This window comes from Aristolochia californica, unplaced genomic scaffold (genome assembly GCF_029961685.1).
Source record: "Aristolochia californica isolate CCGP_79_NKW_82.1479 unplaced genomic scaffold, dmAriCali1.0.hap1 SCAF_2, whole genome shotgun sequence".
Taxonomy (NCBI): domain Eukaryota; kingdom Viridiplantae; phylum Streptophyta; class Magnoliopsida; order Piperales; family Aristolochiaceae; genus Aristolochia; species Aristolochia californica.
This window is the reverse complement of record NW_027181881.1, coordinates 27895987-27910206: the sequence shown is the minus strand read 5'-3', so window position 1 is coordinate 27910206 and position 14220 is coordinate 27895987.

The window sequence follows — 14220 nt, the reverse complement described above, 5'->3', positions numbered from 1 at the left end:
GCATATCAACCACACTTAAAGCATGTTAGGATCAGTTAGAAGCCCTTTCATATAAAATTCCACCAAGCTTATTATTTGGGGTTGTACTAGTGGAATTTCCCAAACATGGATAACAAAACCTAAGAGTTCATTTTTAATGCGTGAAATAATTTTCAAATTCTTTTTGCATACATGAACTCTAATATTTTCATTTTGTTATGCCTTATATCTTTTTTATTTACGAGAAAAATGGGAGAGTGAAAACACAAGTTTGGATCTAAAAACAAATTTGAACATCCAAAATGGAAATGCACAAATGCTGAGAGAGATAGTCCCAAAAAGTATCTTTGATTTTTAAGTATTGGCAAAAAGTGGGTTGTTTGGCTCTTGTAAATATCCAACCACTTGAGATTTTAATTTTTTCTACTCCTTGTGATATTTGGATCATTAGGTCCACTTGCATCCTCAACATGTTTCTGGCATGCATATCCACCACACTTAAAGCTTGTTAGGATCAGTGAGATGTCCCTTTCCTATAAAATTGTACCAAGCTTATTATTAGGGGTTGTACTAGTGGAATTTCCCAAACATGGATAACAAAACCTTGGAGTTCATTTTTTGTGTGTGAAATAATTTTCAAATTCTTATGGATACATGAATTCTAAAATTGTCATTTTGTTACGCCTAATATCTTTTTTGTTTACCAGAAAAATGGGAGAATGAAACCTCAAGTTTGGATCCGAAAACAAATTTGAACATCCAAAATGGAAAAGCGCAAATGCTGAGAGAGATAGTTCCAAAAAGTATCTATGATTTTTAAGGATAGGCAAAAAGTGTGTTGTTTGGCTTTGGTAAATAGCCAAACACTTGAGAATTTGATTTTTTCTACTCCTTGAAATTTTTGGATCATTAGGTCTACTTGCATCCTCAACCTGTTTCTGGCATGCATATCCACCACCCTTAAAGCATGTTAGGATCAGTTAGAAGTCCCTTTCCTATAAAATTCCACCAAGCTTATTATTAGGGGTTGTACTAGTGGAATTTCCCAAACATGGATAACAAAACCTTGGAGTTCATTTTTATTGCGTGAAATAATTTACAAATTCTTTTTGCATACATGAACTCTAAAATTTTCATTTTGTTATGCCTTATTGTTTTTTGTTTACGAGAAAAATGGGAGAGTGAAAACTCAACTGTGGATCCGAAAACAAATTGGAACATCCAAAATGGATATGCACAAATGTTGAGAGAGATAGTTCCAAGAGGTATATGTGATTTTTAAGGATAGGCAAAAAGTGGGTTGTTTGGCTCTGGTAAATATCCAACCACTTGAGAATTTGATTTTTTCTACACCTTGAAATTTTTGGATCCTTAGGTCCACTTGCATCCTCAACATGTTTCTGGCATACATATCCACCACACTTAAACCATGTTAGGATCAGTGAGAATTCCCTTTCCTATAAAATTCCACCAAGCCAATTATTAGGGGTTGTACTAGTGGAATTTCCCAAACATGGATATCAAAACCTTGGAGTTCATTTTTTGTGTGTGAAATAATTTTCAAATTATTTTTCCATACATGAACTCTAATAATTTCTTTTGTTATGCCTTATATCTTGTTTGTTTACGAGAAAAATGGGAGAATGAAAACTCAAGTTTGGATCCGAAAAAAATTTGAACATCTAAAATGGAAATGCACAAATGCTGAGAGAGATAGTTCCAAAAAGTATCTGTGACTTTTAAGGATAGGCAAAAAGTGTGCTGTTTGGCTCTCGTAAATATCCAACCACTTGAGAATTTGATATTTTCTACTCCTTGAAATTTTTGGATCATTAGGTCTACTTGCATCCTCAACCTGTTTCTTGCATGCATATCCACCACATTTAAAGCATGTTAGGATCAGTTAGAAGTCCCTTTCCTATAAAATTCCTCCAAGCTTTTTATTAGGGTTGTACTAGTGGAATTTCCCAAACATGGATAACAAAACCTTGGAGTTCATTTTTATTGCATTAAATAATTTTCAAATTCTTTTGGCATACATAAATTCTAAAATGTTCACTTTGATAAGCCTTATATCTTTTTTTTTTACGAGAAAAATGGGAGAGTGGAAACTCAAGTTTGGATCTGAAAACAAATTTGAACATCCAAAATGGAAATGCACAAATGCTGAGAGAGATAATTCCAAAAAGTATCTGTGATTTTTAAGTAAAGGCAAAAAGTGGGTTGTTTGGCTCTGTTAAATATCCAACCACTTGAGAATTTGATTTTTTCTACTCCTTGAAATTTTTGGATCATTAGGTCTACTTGCTTCCTCAACCTGTTTCTGGCATGCATATCCACCACACTTAAAGCATGTTATGATCAGTTAGAAGTCCCTTTCCTGTAAAATTGCACCAACCTTATTATTAGGGGTTGTACAAGTGGAATTTCCCAAAAATGCATACCAAAAGCTTTAAGTTAATTTTTAGTGCGTGAAATTATTTTGAAATTCGTTTTGCATACATGAACTCTAAAATTTTCATTTTGTTATGCCTTATATCCTTTTGGTTTACGAGAAAATTTGGAGAATGAAAACTGACACTTGGATCCAAAAACAAATTTGAACATCCAAAATGGAAATGCACAAATGCTGAGAGAGAAAGTTCCAAAAAGTATCTGTGATTTTTAAGGATAGGCAAAAAGTGGGTTGTTTCGCTCTGGTAAATATCCAACCACTTGAGAATTTGATTTTTTCTACTTCTTGAAATTTTTAGATCATTTGGTCCACTTGCATCCTCAACATGTTTCTGGCATGCATATCCACCACACTTAAAGCATGTTAGGATCAGTTAGAAGTCCATTTCCTATAAAATTGCACCAAGCTTTTAATTAGGGGTTGTACTAGTGGAATTTCCCAAACATGGATAACAAAACCTTGGAGTTCATTTTTTGTGTGTGAAATAATTTTCAAATTCTTTTGGATACATGAACTCTAAAATTTTCATTTTGTTATGCCCTATATCTTTTTTGTTTAGGAGAAAAATGGGAGAATGAAAACTCAAGTTTGGATCCGAAAACAAATTTGAACTTCCAAAATGGAAATGCACAAATGCTAAGAGAGATAGTTCCAAAAAGTATCAGTGATTTTTAAGGACGGGCATCAAGTGGGTTATTTTCCTCTAATAAATATCCAACCACATGAGAATTTTATTTTTTCTACTCCTTGAAATTTTTGGATCATTAGGCCAACTTGCATCCTCTACATGTTTCTGGCATGCATATCCACCACACTTAAAGCATGTTAGAATAAGTTAGAAGTCCCTTTCCTATAAAATTTCACCAAGCTTATTATTAGGGGTGGTACTAGTGGAATTTCCCAAACATGGCTAACAAAACCTTGGAGTTCATTTTTAGTGCGTGAAATAATTTTCAAATTCTTTTTGCATACATGAACTCTAAAATTTTTATTTTGTTATGCCTTACAACGTTTTTCTTTACGAGAAAAATTGGACTATGAAAACTCAAGTTTGGATCTGAAAACAAATATGAACATAGAAAATGGAAATGCACAAATGCTGAGAGAGATAATTCCAAAAAGTACCTGTAATTTTTAAGGATTGGCAAAAAGTGGGTTATTTAGCTCTAGTAAATATTATACCACTTGAATATTTGATTTTTTCTACTCCTTGAAATTTTTGGATCATTAGGCCCGCTTGCATCCTCAACATGTTTCTTGCATGCATATCCACCACACTTAAGTCATGTTAGGATCAGTTAGAAGTCCCTTTCATATAAAATTCCACCAAGCTTATTATTTTGGGTTGTACTAGCGGAATTTCCCAAACATGGATAACAAAACCTAGGAGTTCATTTTTAGTGCATCAAATAATTTTAAAATTCTTTTTGCATACAAGAACTCTAAAATTTCATTTTGTTATGCCTTATCTCTTTTTGTTTACGAATAAAATGGGAGAGTGAAAACTCAAGTTTGGATCTGAAAACAAATTTGAACATCCAAAATGGAAATGTACAAATGCTGAGAGAGATAGGGCCAAAAAGTATCTGTGATTTTTAAGGATAGGGAAAAAGTGGGTTATTTGGCTCCGGTAAATATTCAACCACTTGAGAATTTGATTTTTTCTACACCTTGAAATTTTTGGATCATTAGGTCAACTTGCATCCTCAACATGTTTCTGGCATGCATATCCACCACACTTAAAGCATGTTAGGATCAGTTAGAAATCCGTTTCCTATAAAATTATACCAAGCTTATTATTAGGGGTTGTACTAGTGCAATTTCCCAAACCTGGATAACAAAACCTTGGAGTTCATTTTCAGTGCGTGAAATAATTTTCAAATTGTTTTTGCATAAAAGAACTCTCAAATTTTCATTTTGTTATGCCATATTTCTTTTTTGTTTACGAGAAAAATGGGAGAGTGAAAACTCAAGTTTCGATCTGAAAAAAAATTTGAACATCCAAAATGGAAATGTACAAATGCTGAGAGAGATAGTTCCAAAAAGTATCTGTGATTTTTAAGGATAGGCAAAAAGTGGGTTATTTGGCGCTAGTAAATATCCAACCACATGAGAATTTGATTTTTTCTACTCCTTGAAATTTTTGGATCATTAGGTCCACTTGCATCCTCTACATGTTTTTGGCATGCGTATCCACCACACGTAAAGCATGTTAGGATCAGTTAGAAGTCCCTTTCATATAGAATTCCACCAAGCTTATTATTTTGGGTTGTACTAGTGGAATTTCCCAAACATGGATAACAAAACCAAGGAGTTCATTTTTAGTACGTGAAATAATTTTCCAATTCTTTTTGCGTACATGAACTCTAAAATTTTCATTTTGTTATGCCTTATATCTTTTTTGTTTACGAGAAAAATGGGAGAGTGAAAACTCAAGTTTGGATCTGAAAACAAAATTGAACATAGAAAATGGAAATGCACAAATGCTGAGAGAGATAGTTCCAAAAAGTATCTGTGAATTTTAAGGATAGGCAAAAAGTGGGTTGTTTGGATCTGGTAAATATCCAACCACTTGAGAATTTGATTTTTTGTACTCCTCGAAATTTTTGGATCATTAGGTCCACTTCCATCCTCAACATGTTTCTGGCATGCATATCCACCACACTTAAAGCATGTTAGGATCAATTAGAAGTCCCTTTCCTATAAAATTGCACCAAGCTTATAATTAGGGGTTGTACCAGTGGAATTTCCAAAACTTGGATAACAAAACCTTGGAGTTCATTTTTTGTGTGTGAAATAATTTACAAATTCTTTTTGCATACATGAACTCTAAAATTTTCATATTTTTATGCCTTATATCTTTTTTGTGTATGAGAAAAATGGGAGTGTGAAAACTCAAGTTTGGATCTGAAAACAAATTTGAACATCCAAAATGGAAATGCACATATGCTGAGGGAGATAGTTCCAAAAAGTATCTGTGATTTTTAAGGATAGGCAAAAAGTGGGTTATTTGGCTCTAGTAAATATTCAACCACTTGAAAATTTGATTTTTTCTACTCCTAGAAATTTTTGGATCATTAGGTCCACTTGCATCCTCAACATTTTTCTGTCATGCATATCCACCACACTTAAAGCATGTTAGGATCAGTTAGAAGTCCCTTCCATATAAAATTCCACCAAGCTTATTATTTGGGGTTGTACTAGTGGAATTTCCCAAACATGGATAACAAAACCTAGGAGTTCATTTTTAGTGCGTGAAATAATTTTCAAATTCTTTTTGCATACATGAACTCTAAAATTTTCATTTTGTTATGCCTTATATCTTTTTTATTTACGAAAAAAATGGGAGAGTGAAAACTCAAGTTTGGATATGAAAACAAATTTGAACATCCAAAATGGAAATGCACAAATGCTGAGAGAGATAGTTCCAAAAAGTATATGTGATTTTTAAGGATAGGCAAAAAGTGGGTTATTTGGCGCTAGTAAATATCCAACCACATGAGAATTTGATTTTTTCAACTCAAAATTTTTGGATCATTAGGTCCACTTGCACCCTCTACATGTTTCTGTCATGCATATCCACCACACATAAAGCATGTTAGGATCAGTTAGAAGTCCCTTTCATATAGAATTCCACCAAGCTTATTATTTTGGGTCGTACTAGTGGAATTTCCCAAACATGGATAACAAAACCTAGGAGTTCATTTTTAGTGCGTGAAATAATTTTCCAATTCTTTTTGCATACATGAACTCTAATTTTCATTTTGTTACGCCTTATATCTTTTTTGTTTACAAGAAAAATGGGAGAGTGAAAACTCAAGTTTGGATCTGAAAACAAATTTGAACATAGAAAATGGAAATGCACAAATGCTGAGAAAGATAGTTCCAAAAAGTATCTGTGATTTTCAAGGATAGGCAAAAAGTGGGTTGTTTCGCTCTGGTAAATATCCAACCACTTGAGAATTTGATTTTTTCTACTCCTTGAAATTTTTAGATCATTTGGTCCACTTGCATCCTCAACATGTTTCTGGCATGCATATCCACCACACTTAAAGCATGTTAGGATCAGTTAGAAGTCCATTTCCTATAAAATTGCACCAAGCTTTTAATTAGGGGTTGTACTAGTGGAATTTCCCAAACATGGATAACAAAACCTTGGAGTTCATTTTTTGTGTGTGAAATAATTTTCAAATTCTTTTGGATACATGAACTCTAAAATTTTCATTTTGTTATGCCTTATATCTTTTTTGTTTAGGAGAAAAATGGGAGAATGAAAACTCAAGTTTGGATCCGAAAACAAATTTGAACTTCCAAAATGGAAATGCACAATTGCTAAGAGAGATAGTTCCAAAAAGTATCAGTGATTTTTAAGGACAGGCATCAAGTGGGTTATTTTCCTCTAGTAAATATCCAACCACATGAGAATTTTATTTTTTCTACTCCTTGAAATTTTTGGATCATTAGGCCAACTTGCATCCTCTACATGTTTCTGGCATGCATATCCACCACACTTAAAGCATGTTAGAATAAGTTAGAAGTCCCTTTCCTATAAAAATTCACCAAGCTTATTATTAGGGGTGGTACTAGTGGAATTTCCCAAACATGGCTAACAAAACCTTGGAGTTCATTTTTAGTGCGTGAAATAATTTTCAAATTCTTTTTGCATACATGAACTCTAAAATTTTTATTTTGTTATGCCATACAACGTTTTTCTTTACAAGAAAAATGGGATTGTGAAAACTCAAGTTTGGATCTGAAAACAAATATGAACATAGAAAATGGAAATGCACAAATGCTGAGAGAGATAATTCCAAAAAGTACTTGTGATTTTTAAGGATTGGCAAAAAGTGGGTTATTTAGCTCTAGTAAATATTATACCACTTGAAAATTTGATTTTTTCTACTCCTTGAAATTTTTGGATCATTAGGCCCACTTGCATCCTCAGCATGTTTCTTGCATGCATATCCACCACACTTAAGTCATGTTAGGATCAGTTAGAAGTCCCTTTCATATAAAATTCCACCAAGCTTATTATTTTGGGTTGTACTAGCGGAATTTCCCAAACATGGATAACAAAACCTAGGAGTTCATTTTTAGTGCGTCAAATAATTTTAAAATTCTTTTTGCATACATGAACTCTAAAATTTCATTTTGTTATGCCTTATCTCTTTTTGTTTACGAATAAAATGGGAGAGTGGAAACTCAAGTTTGGATCTGAAAACAAATTTGAACATCCAAAATGGAAATGCACAAATGCTGAGAGAGATTGGGCCAAAAAGTATCTGTGATTTTTAAGGATAGGGAAAAAGTGGGTTATTTGGCTCCGGTAATTATTCAACCACTTGAGAATTTGATTTTTTCTACACCTTGAAATTTTTGGATCATTAGGTCAACTTGCATCCTCAACATGTTTCTGGCATGCATATCCACCACACTTAAAGCATGTTAGGATCAGTTAGAAATCCGTTTCCTATAAAATTATACCAAGCTTATTATTAGGGGTTGTACTAGTGCAATTTCCCAAACCTGGATAACAAAACCTTGGAGTTCATTTTCAGTGCGTGAAATAATTTTCATATTGTTTTTGCATAAAAGAACTCTCAAATTTTCATTTTGTTATGCCATATTTCTTTTTTGTTTACGAGAAAAATGGGAGAGTGAAAACTCAAGTTTCGATCTGAAAACAAATTTGAACATCCAAAATGGAAATGTACAAATGCAGAGAGAGATAGTTCCAAAAAGTATCTGTGATTTTTAAGGATAGGCAAAAAGTGGGTTATTTGGCGCTAGTAAATATCCAACCACATGAGAATTTGATTTTTTCTACTCCTTGAAATTTTTGGATCATTAGGTCCACTTGCATCCTCTACATGTTTCTGGCATGCGTATCCACCACACGTAAAGCATGTTAGGATCAGTTAGAAGTCCCTTTCATATAGAATTCCACCAAGCTTATTATTTTGGGTTGTACTAGTGGAATTTCCCAAACATGGATAACAAAACCTAGGAGTTCATTTTTAGTACGTAAAATAATTTTCCAATTCTTTTTGCATACATGAACTCTAAAATTTTCATTTTGTTATGCCTTATATCTTTTTTCTTTACGAGAAAAATGGGAGAGTGAAAACTCAAGTTTGGATCTTAAAACAAAATTGAACATAGAAAATGGAAATGCACAAATGCTGAGAGAGATAGTTCCAAAAAGTATCTGTGATTTTTAAGGATAGGCAAAAAGTGGTTGTTTGGATCTGGTAAATATCCAACCACTTGAGAATTTGATTTTTTGTACTCCTTGAAATTTTTGGATCATTAGGTCCACTTCCATCCTCAACATGTTTTTGGCATGCATATCCACCACACTTAAAGCATGTTAGGATCAATTAGAAGTCCCTTTCCTATAAAATTGCACCAAGCTTATAATTAGGGGTTGTACCAGTGGAATTTCCAAAACTTGGATAACAAAACCTTGGAGTTCATTTTTTGTGTGTGAAATAATTTACAAATTCTTTTTGCATACATGAACTCTAAAATTTTCATATTTTTATGCCTTATATCTTTTTTGTTTATAAGAAAAATGGGAGAGTGAAAACTCAAGTTTGGATCTGAAAACAAATTTGAACATCCAAAATGGAAATGCACATATGCTGAGAGAGATAGTTCCAAAAAGTATCTGTGATTTTTAAGGATAGGCAAAAAGTGGGTTATTTGGCTCTGGTAAATATTCAACCACTTGAAAATTTGATTTTTTCTACTCCTTGAAATTTTTGGATCATTAGGTCCACTTGCATCCTCAAAATTTTTCAGTCATGCATATCCACCACACTTAAAGCATGTTAGGATCAGTTAGAAGTCCCTTCCATATAAAATTCCACCAAGCTTATTATTTGGGGTTGTACTAGTGGAATTTCCCAAACATGGATAACAAAACCTAGGAGTTCATTTTTAGTGCGTGAAATAATTTTCAAATTCTTTTTGCATACATGAACTCTAAAATTTTCATTTTGTTATGCCTTATAACTTTTTTATTTACGAAAAAAATGGGAGAGTGAAAACTCAAGTTTGGATATGAAAACAAATTTGAACATCCAAAATGGAAATGCACAAATGCTGAGAGAGATAGTTCCAAAAAGTATCTGTGATTTTTAAGGATAGGCAAAAAGTGGGTTATTTGGCGCTAGTAAATATCCAACCACATGAGAATTTGATATTTTCAACTCAAAATTTTTGGATCATTAGGTCCACTTGCATCCTCTACATGTTTCTGTCATGCATATCCACCACACATAAAGCATGTTAGGATCAGTTAGAAGTCCCTTTCATATAGAATTCCACCAAGCTTATTATTTTGGGTCGTACTAGTGGAATTTCCCAAACATGGATAACAAAACCTAGGAGTTCATTTTTAGTGCGTGAAATAATTTTCCAATTCTTTTTGCATACATGAACTCTAATTTTCATTTTGTTACGCCTTATATCTTTTTTGTTTACGAGAAAAATGGGAGACTGAAAACTCAAGTTTGGATCTGAAAACAAATTTGAACATAGAAAATGGAAATGCACAAATGCTGAGAGAGATAGTTCCAAAAAGTATCTTTGATTTTTAAGGATAGGCAAAAAGTGGGTCGTTTGGATCTGGTAAATATCCAACCACTTGAGAATTTGATTTTTTCTACTCCTTGAAATTTTTGGATCATTAGGTCCACTTGCATCCTCAACATGTTTCTGGCATGCATATCCACCACACTTAAAGCATGTTAGGATCAGTTAGAAGTCTCTTTCCTATAAAATTACACCAAGCTTATAATTAGGGGTTGTACTAGTGGAATTTCCCAAACATGGATAACAAAACTTTGGAGTTCATTTTTTGTGTGTGAAATAATTTTAAAATTCTTTTTGCAAACATGAACTCTAAAATTTTCATTTTTTTATGCCTTATATCTTTTTTGTTTACAAGAAAAATGGGTGAGTGAAAACTCAAGTTTGGATCTGAAAACAAATTTGAACATCCAAAATGGAAATGCTCAAATGCTGAGAGAGATAGTTCCAAAAAGTATCTGTGGTTTTTAAAGACAGGCAAAAAGTGGGTTATTTTACTCTGGTAAATATTCATCCACTTGAGAATTTTTTTTTTCTACTCCTTGTAATTTTTGGATCATTAGGTCCACTTGCATCCTCAACATGTTTCTGGCATGCATATCCACCACACATAAAGCATGTTAGGATCACTTAGAAGTCCCTTTCTTATAAAATTCTACCAAGCTTATTATTTGGGGTTGTACTAGTGGAATTTCCCAAACATGGATAACAAAACCTAGGAGTTCATTTTTAGTGCGTGAAATAATTTTTAAATTCTTTTTGCATACATGAACTCTAAAATTTTCATTTTGTTATGCCTTATATCTTTTTTATTTACGAGAAAAATGGGAGAGTGAAATCTCAGGTTTGGATCTGAAAACAAATTTGAACATCCAAAATGGAAATGCACAAATTCTGAGATAGATAGTTCCAAAAAGTATCTGTGATTTTTAAGGATACGCAAAAAGTGGGTTGTTTGGCTCTGGTAAATATCCAACCACTTGAGAATTTGATTTTTTCTATTCCTTGAAATTTTTTAATCATTTGGTCTACTTGTATCCTCAACATGTTACTCGCATGCACATCCGCCACACTTAAAACTTGGTAGGATCAGTTAGAAGTCCCTTTCCTATAAAATTTCACCAAGCTTATTATTAGGGGTGGTACTAGTGGAATTTCCCAACCATGGATGACAAAACCTAGGAGTTCATTTTTAGTGCGTGAAATAATTTTCAAATTCTTTTTGTTTACATGAACTCTAAAATTTTCTTTTTGTTATGCCTTATATCCTTTTTGTTTACGAGAAAAATGGGGGAGAATGAAAACTGAAGTTCGGATCCTAAAACAAATTTTAAAATCCAAAATGGAAATGCACAAATGCCGAGAGAGATAGTCCCAAAAAGTATCTTTGATTTTTTAAGGACAGGCAAAAAGTGGGTTGTTTGGCTCTTGTAAATATCCAACCACTTGAGATTTTAATTTTTTTGTCTCCTTGAAATATTTGGATCATTAGGTCCACTTGCATCCTCAACCTGTTTCTGGCATGCATATCCACCACACTTAAAGCATGTTAGGATCAGTTAGAAGTCCCTTTCCTATGAAATTCCACCAAGCTTATTATTAGGGGTTGTACTAGTGGAATTTCCCAAACATGGATAACAAAACCTTGGCGTTCATTTTTATTGCGTGAAATAATTTTCAAATTCTTTTTGCATACATGAACTCTAAAATTTTCATTTTGTTACACCTTATTGTTTTTTGTTTACGAGAAAAATGGGGGAGTGAAAACTCAACTGTGGATCCGAAAACAAATTGGAACATCCAAAATGGAAATGCACAAATGCTGAGAGAGATAGTTCCAAGAGGTATATGTGATTTTTAAGGATAGGCAAAATGTGGGTTGTTTGGCTCAGGTAAATATCAAACCACTTGAGAATTTGATTTTTTCTACTCCTAGAAATTTTTGGATCAGTAGGTCCACTTGCATCCTCAACATGTTTCTGGCATGCATATCCACCACATTTAAAGCATGTTAGGATCAGTTAGAAGTCCGTTTCCTACAAAATTATACCAAGCTTATTATTAGGGGTTGAACTAGTGAAATTTCCCAAACATGGATAACAAAACCTTGGAGTTCATTTTTAGTGCGTGAAATAATTTTCAAATTCTTTTTGCATACAATAACTCTAAAATTTTCATTTTGTTATGCCATATATCTTTTTTGTTAATGAGAAAAATGGGAGAGTGAAAACTGAAGTTTGGATTTGAAAACAAATTTGAACATCCAAAATGGAAATGCACAAATGCTGAGAGAGATAGTTCCAAAAAGTATCTGTGATTTTTAAGGATAGGCAATAAGTGGGTTATTTGGCTCTGGTAAATATCCAACCACTTGAGAATTTGATTTTTTCTACTCTTAGAAATTTTTGGATCATTAGGTCCACTTGCATCCTCTACATGTTTCTGGCAGGCATATCCACCACACTTAAAGCATGTTAGGATCAGTTAGAAGTCCCTTTCATATAGAATTCCACCAAGCTTATTATTTGGGGTTGTACTAGTGCAATTTCCCAAACATGGATAACAAAACCTAGGAGTTCATTTTTAGTGCGTGCAATATTTTTTAAATTCTTTTTGCATACATAAACTCTAAAATTTTCATTTTGTTATGCCTTATATCTTTTTTGTTTATGAGAAAAATGGGAGAGTGAAAAATAAAGTTTGGTTCTGAAAACAAATTTGAACATAGAAAATGAAAATGCACAAATGCTGATAGAGATAGTTCCAAAAAGTATCTGTGATTTTTAAGGATAGGCAAAAAGTGGGTTGTTTGGCTCTGGTAAATATCCAACCACTTGAGAATTTGATCTTTTATTGTCCTTGAATTTTTGGATCGTTAGGTCCACTTGCATCTTCAACATGTTTCTGGCATGCATATCCACCAAACTTAAAGCATGTTAGGATCAGATAGAAGTCCCTTTCCTATAAAATTCCACCAAGCTTATTATTAGGGGTTGTACTAGTGGAATTTCCCAAACATGGATAACAAAACCTTGGAGTTCATTTTTAGTGCGTGAAATAATTTTCAAATTCGTTTGGCATACGTGAACTCTAAAATTTTTATTTTATTATGCCTTATATCTCTTTTGTTTAGGAGAAAAATGTGGAATGAAAACTCAAGTTAGGATCCGAAAAAAATTTTGAAGATCCAAAATGGAAAAGCACAAATGCTGAGAGAGGTAGTACCAAAAAGTATCTGTGATTTTTAAGGATAGGCAAAAAGTGGGTTGTTTGGCTCTGGTAGATATCCAACCACTGGAGAATTTGATTTTTTCTACTCCTTGAAATTTTTGGATCATTAGGTCCACTTGCATCCTCAACATGTTTCTGGCAAGCATATCCACCACACTTAAAGCTTGTTAGGATAAGTTAGAAGTCTGTTTCCTATAAAATTCCACCATGCTTATTATTAGGGGTTGTACTGCTGAAATTTCCCAAACATGGATAACAAAACCTTGGAGTTCATTTTTAGTGCGAGAAATAATTTTCAAATTCTTTTTGCTTACATGAATTCTAAAATTTTCATTTTGTTATGCCTTATATTTTTTTTGTTTACAAAAAAAATTGGAGAGTGAAAACTCAAGTTTGGATCCGAAAATAAATTTGAACATCCAAAAAGGAAATGCACAAATGCTAGGGGAGATAGTTCCAAGAAGTATATTTGATTTTTAAGGATACGCAAAATCTGGGTTGTTTGGCTCTGGTAAATATCAAACCACTTGAGAATTTGATTTTTTCAACTCCTAGAAATTTTTGGACCATTAGGTCCACTTGCATTCACCACATGTTTTTGGCATGCATATCCAGCACACTTAAAGCATGTTAGGATCAGTTTGAAGTCCGTTTCCTATAAAATTCTACCAAGCTTATTATTAGGGGTCGTACTAGTGAAATTTCCCAAAGATAGATAACAAAACCTTGGAGTTCATTTTTAGTGCGTGAAATAATTTTTAAATTCTTTTTTGCATACATGAAATCTAAAATTTTTATTTTGTTATGCCACATAACTTTTTTGTTTACGAAAAAAATGGGAGAGTGAAAACTCAAGTTTGGATCTTAAAACAAATTTTAACATCCAAAATGGAAATGCACAAATGCTGAGAGAGATAGTTCCAAAAAGTATCTGTAATTTTTAAGGATAGGCAAAAAGT